We start from the raw sequence: 5,877 nt of genomic DNA, 5'->3' as shown, positions 1-5,877 counted from the left end.
GAAGGGATGTTCTTGTCTGGGAGTGTGTGGTGGCTGCTCTCTCGGGCCTGCTAGACCAGTGTCTCCTGGGACCTTGAAATTCTCTTCAGAAGGTGACTTTAAAATATGGCTGTGGGTCGGGGCAGGGATGCTGCTCTTTGAGAAGTTGGGGGAGGGGATGTGATTTCTATCCCTCCCACCACCTTCAGGACCCTCTCCTTCTCTACCCCAGTGGATGATGTTACTCCTTTGAGATGGAGGGGTGGAGGTAGCCAAACATCTGGGGAGGCCAGGCTGGGAAGCAACATAGCTTCTTCCAGGGGTTTGTCAGCCATAAATATGTCAGCCAGAAATAGACTCTTTACTTTTTTTTTTTTCTGTTTGTTTTTCATCTTTGGCTGTCAGATGAGAGCATCACAACTCTGAATTCTGAATCCTGGAAGTGACATTGGCATTGAGTCAATGCAACCTCATTCATTTATTCTCTCTCTCTCTCATCTCTGCCCATTCAAAAGGCACTTGTGTGCTTGGACTCATATGCTAGTAGACCCCTCGAGATCCTAAACCCACCTGGACCCTCATTTTACAAAGTGGAAATTGAGGTCCCAAAAGAGAATTGTGGAGTTCAAGGTTACACAGCAAGTTAGTGGCAGAGCCAGGACTAGAAACCACATCTAAAGATGCCCTTAGTCTTGTGCTCTGGGCACGCCACAGGCTTTTTTTTTTTTTTTTTTTTTTTTAGGGCAGAGTGTATTTATAGGCAGGGCTGGCTAAACAGGCTGGCTACGAGTCTGGAACACGGTCAGGAGGATCTGGCTTCCCATTGGCTGACACAACAGAATCCTTGCGTTGCTGTCTGATGTACTGGTCCAACAGGGTGGTCAGCTGGAGGGGCTGGTGCTGGAGCAGGGAGTGGTTCTGGGCCGTGATGCAGGTGAGGCCTCCTACAAGCTCCCCCTGCACCAGGGGCAAGCTGGGGAGCTTGGAGTAGTTGACAAAGCCCTCCCTGCTGAGGATGATGTCATCAATGCAGCCACCTAGCAGCGGCAGGAATGGCACAGTCCTTAAGATCCGTAACATCTCCTTGACCTTGGGCTCTTCACTGACCAGCAGCATGTTGTGCCCCACAAAAAGGGGCAGCAGGTTTTGGTACTTGGAATCCTCCAGGAAAGGCCTCAGGACCTGGTTGGGGTACACCTTCACTAGGATCTTGTGTTTCCGCAGCCGGTGTCGCATAAGAAGCTTGTCCTCTGCACTCAGAGCCACATTCTGGCAGACAGCTATCAAGAAAAAAAAAAAAAAAAAAAAAAAAAAAAAAAAAAAAGCTATTCTATGACGCTGGAGTGAAGAGGAAAGGAACTGATGTTCCCAAGTGGACCAGCATCATGACCGAGCAGAGCGTGTGCCACCTGCAGGAAGTATTTGATAGGTACAAGAGCTACAGCCCTTATGACATGTTGGAGAGCATCAGGAAAGAGGTTAAAGGAGACCTGGAAAATGCCTTCCTGAACCTGGTCCAGTGCATTCAGAACAAGCCCCTGTATTTTGCTGATCGGCTGTACGACTCCTTGAAGGGCAAGGGGACTCCAGCTAAGGTCCTGATCAGAATCATGGTCTCCCGCAGTGAAGTGGACGTGTTGAAAATTAGGTCTGAATTCAAGAGAAAGTACGGCAAGTCCCTGTACTATTACATCCAGCAAGACACTAAGGGTGACTACCAGAAAGCGCTGCTGTACCTGTGTGGTGGAGATGACTGAAGCCCGGCGCGGTGTGAGCATCCAGGAATGGTGCTCCCTACGCTTCCAGCTAACAGGTCTAGAAAACCAGCTTGCGACTAACAGTCCCTATCGCCGGCCCTGTGAGGATGACCTTAACACTACCCCTACCCTCATTCTAGTTGCCTAAGCATTGCCTGGCTTTCCTGTCTAGTCTCTCCTGTAAGCCAAAGAAATGAACATGCCAAGGAGTTGGAAGTGAAATCTGTGATGTGAAACACTTTGCCTCCTGCGTACTGTGTCGTAAACAGTTGAATAAACTGAATTTGTACTTTAGAAACAAACAAACAAAAAAAACCAACAACAACAAAAAATGATCTCACTTGATCATTTGATCATCATCTCACATGATCTCACTTGTATGTGAAATTTAAGAGCCAAATTCACAGAAGCAGAGGGTAAGATGGTTGCCAGGGGCTGAGGGAAGGGGAAATAGACTGATATTGGTCAAATGGTACAAAGTTTCAGTTATACAAGGTAAATGATTTCTGGAGATCCAACGTACAGCATGGTGATGACAGTTCAGTATTATATTACATACGTGTAATTTGTTAAAAAGATATATCTTAAATCTTTCCATAACAGATATACATACACAACACAAACAAAATGGTAATTATGTAGAGGTAATGAAGATATTAATTAGCTTGATCGTAGCGATCATTTCACAATGTATATCAAATATCAAGTTGTACATCTTAAATATATACATTCAGAGGCTTCAATGAGAAAACAAGACTTTAAATTATATTTAGTTATTGCTAAAGGATACCTCCCTTTTTTTTTTTTTTTTTTTTTGAGGTCACAACGCCTATTTATTCCCCATACGTCACGCCCTGCACCCGATGGGCTCGGCACACGCCTCACCGCCGTGAGGGGCTGCAGAGCCACGGGGGCCCCGTTCCTACTGTTACCTATGACACACGGTACTGCGCCTACCCCGCAGACGGCCAAGACCCAGGGATCCCCCGGATGCTCCGACTGCCAACCCTGCTGCTGGGACCGCAGAGCGGCTCACCTGCCACCCCCAGGCCCCAGGAGCCAAGGCAGGTCCCTCACTGTCTGGCTCTCGGCTGCTCTCCTGGTGGCTGTTTTAGGGCCAAGGTGGGTGGCACCAGAGATGCCCCGTGGCCTCGACCTGGAACTGGAGGGATGAGCTTCCAGGCAGGCCCTGGGCCTGTGAAACACCCAGGACGGAAGGACAGCAAGATGGGACACAGACAGAAATGGCCCAGCTGCCTTCCCTGTGCCCGCGGCTAAGGCAGCCGGGACAGAAGGTCATGATGACACTCGTGGCTCTTAGTCTCGAGGACTAGAAAATGACGGTGGGCGGAGGGGAACGCGTGTCTGCCCACACGCGCACCTGGAGAAAGTCGCAGAAACTGGTCCTCTGCACCCACGACGGCTCCAGGCCGCGGAGGCGGGGGGGTGACTGCACCTGTCTCCTAGATGTCTGCCGGTAGAGTTCCTCATGCAAAGACACGCAGCGCGGTGTCGGGGCTGCAGCTGGCAGTGAGCTCTTCCGAGCAGGCACGGGGCCCGCGAGGCCGGGAAGGCGACTCGGAAAGCAGCTTCTCAGGACGGGAGAGTTCCTGCACACACACCACGGGAGGCGGCGGGGGCTGGAAAAAGGCTCCGGAAGCCACAGGATCCGCCACGCGGCTGAACGTGGAAGCTGCCGCTTCGCTGAGAGGGGCCGGGAGCACCCCAGGATTCTAGAAAATACTCAAGTGATGGGCTGTCTGGGGCCTGGGAGGGAGGTCGCTGCTGGGCTGCGCTCAGCTTGCTGGCTGTTGTTTCAAGAAAGGTCTGGGGGCTATAGGGGAGTTACAAAAAGGGAGTGGAGGAGGCAGAGACAAAGGGAAAATCTATCTTGATATGCAGGTCCGAGGTCTCTCTCTTCCCCTCCCAGGCAGTCCAGCAGGAGGAAACAGCAAACAACCAGAAGGCTTCCAGTCGGCCAGGGAAGGACGCGGTCACGCCGGGAATGGGCGGCGTCACTCCGGCTGGTCGTGGTTGCTGGCGCTGGGCGTCCGACTCCGGATCTGGCTCCTGAGCTGCTCTATCAACTCTGGGCTCTGCTGCTGCATCTGCTGGGCAAACTGCTGACCGGCCTGGATGAGGCTGGCCAGGTCGTTCTGCGAGGGGCTGGTGCCAGGAGCTCCCAGGGGGTTGTGGCCGCCAGAAATCATGCCGGACATGAGCTGCTGAATCTGGGGATTGTTCATTAGGCTTGAAGCCAGTTGAGTTTTTTTCTTGAAAATAATAATAATAATAATATATATATATATAAATTATTTTTATTTCTTTCTTTATTTATAAGGCCTATGAATGTTCAGCTGTTCCAGCATCAATTGTCAAAAAGGCTATCATACTTCCAATGAATTGCTATGGCACATTTATTCAAAAATTAGTTGCATCTGTTTGTTTGATTTTGTTTTGGGGGTTATCTATCCTGTTTCATTTATCTATATGTCTCTCTCTCCTTTAACACCACACTAACTTAATTATTTTGGAGAGATATTACGACTTCTTATTGATTGGAGTGATTCTTTCCACTCCATATTTCTTTTACAAGATTACATTAAGTATTGTATTGTTCATACCTTCCCATATAAATTTTAGAATAATATTTTCTGTATCTACAAAAGAACACTTATTGACATTTTCATATAGATTTTTTAAAAAAATATATATACCAATTTAAGGAATATTAATGTCATGGGATATGGGGGCTCTCTGCAACTTTGTAGAAAGTCAAAAGACCCCAGGTTTGATTTAGCTTCTTCCATTGCTTGGAAGGCTTAGAGGCAATTATCCTAGATGACTTCTGCCATTGGGTAGAGGTTTGGAAAATGCCCAGAGTGATCTTATTTAGTGTCTATGTTGAGAACCGTGAGTCACTGTATCTGAGTGGCTCTCGCTGTGTGGGAGCTTCAGAGATGCAAACTCTATGTTGCTTTCATCCGCTGAGTGGAGGGCCAGGAAACACCAGACCTGCCATGTTGATGTTTCTTTTTTATCAAAAACACCTTTCTGTACTCATATTGCTTTCTGTAATTAAACATAGCATTTAAGGTATCTTATTCTAGGTAGAATCCAAGCCTGAATGAAGAATATATTTATTTAGATGAAGTTATGAGTATTTACCGTGGTAACATTTTTGGTTATATTTGTCATTTTTTTAATGCTATCTTTCATCTTTACTTAGAGGACATTTCTTTGAATTGTGAGCTCAGTTTTACCATGCTAGTTGCATTATTTAGTTCATTCATTTCACTTATTTGTGCCTTTCATGCAGATATCCATGGAAATTAGTAAAGAAAGGCAACATAAAAATATGCCTTTGATATACCCAAAGTCTTCTGAAGGACAGTGCAATTTTTAACTTTAAAGAATATGAAAACAGGATAAATAAGCATAGAGAAAATCTAATATAACTTTAATCAACTGAATTCAGTAAAAAATACTGTTTGTAATGCATGTTGAATTGACATAAAATGTGATTGCTTCTGACTAGTTTAAAGCAAGTAGCTATGGATAAGCTATGTATTTTATGATTTAAAATAAGTAGACCCTGTCTCTATTTTTCAAATAAAGGTACACTTTTTTCTTTAAATGTAAGCATATAATTTTAATGCATTTTAAAGTAATTTTTATTATGCTATACAATTACTTGATAAGTAATAAATATCATTAACAATTAATTCTCAACATGTTTGGGTAATCCATCTTGTATTTTCTAATATCTTCTGTTTTTCATTTTTAACAATGCCACACATTACGTGTACAATATTCATATCAACTATAGTACATATCTAAAGAAATGCTTTACCCATTGTCTAATCTAAATCCTCTATGTGACCAGTGTTCTCTGACCTTTTTACCTCCACTACTATATATTAGGAAATCAGTGGAGTCACCAATTACAGAAACCACAGAAATCCTCATTTTTCCCACTCTAAGGTTTCAAAGTCTTACTCCATCTAGGACCATTCTTCACTACTGAAGTCAAAAACTTTCCTCAAGTACTGGTAAACGATCTGGTTCAATTGTTCTAGACATTTTACATAGACACAACTTTTTCTGATGAAGATGGAAAAAAGACATATTCAGGCCTACA

At 45.1% G+C, this 5,877-nt stretch overlaps 2 pseudogenes across 2 annotated transcripts; one reads left to right on the top strand and one right to left on the bottom strand.

The window, feature by feature from the left end:
- Nucleotides 1-695: 695 nt before the first annotated feature.
- LOC116530544 lies at nucleotides 696-1,263 on the bottom strand (annotated as a pseudogene). The gene has a single exon (XR_004260054.1). The product of XR_004260054.1 is annotated as a 39S ribosomal protein L10, mitochondrial pseudogene (transcript).
- A 49-nt stretch (nucleotides 1,264-1,312) lies between these two features.
- LOC116530463 lies at nucleotides 1,313-2,037 on the top strand (annotated as a pseudogene). The gene has a single exon (XR_004260012.1). The product of XR_004260012.1 is annotated as an annexin A2 pseudogene (transcript).
- Nucleotides 2,038-5,877: the final 3,840 nt, after the last annotated feature.

This window comes from Sapajus apella, unplaced genomic scaffold, assembly GCF_009761245.1.
Source record: "Sapajus apella isolate SASKATOON/1434 unplaced genomic scaffold, GSC_monkey_1.0 scaffold67, whole genome shotgun sequence".
NCBI classification, from domain to species: Eukaryota; Metazoa; Chordata; class Mammalia; order Primates; family Cebidae; genus Sapajus; species Sapajus apella.
Note: the sequence above shows the minus strand (reverse complement) of the source record. Positions and strands in the feature narration are given on the sequence as shown.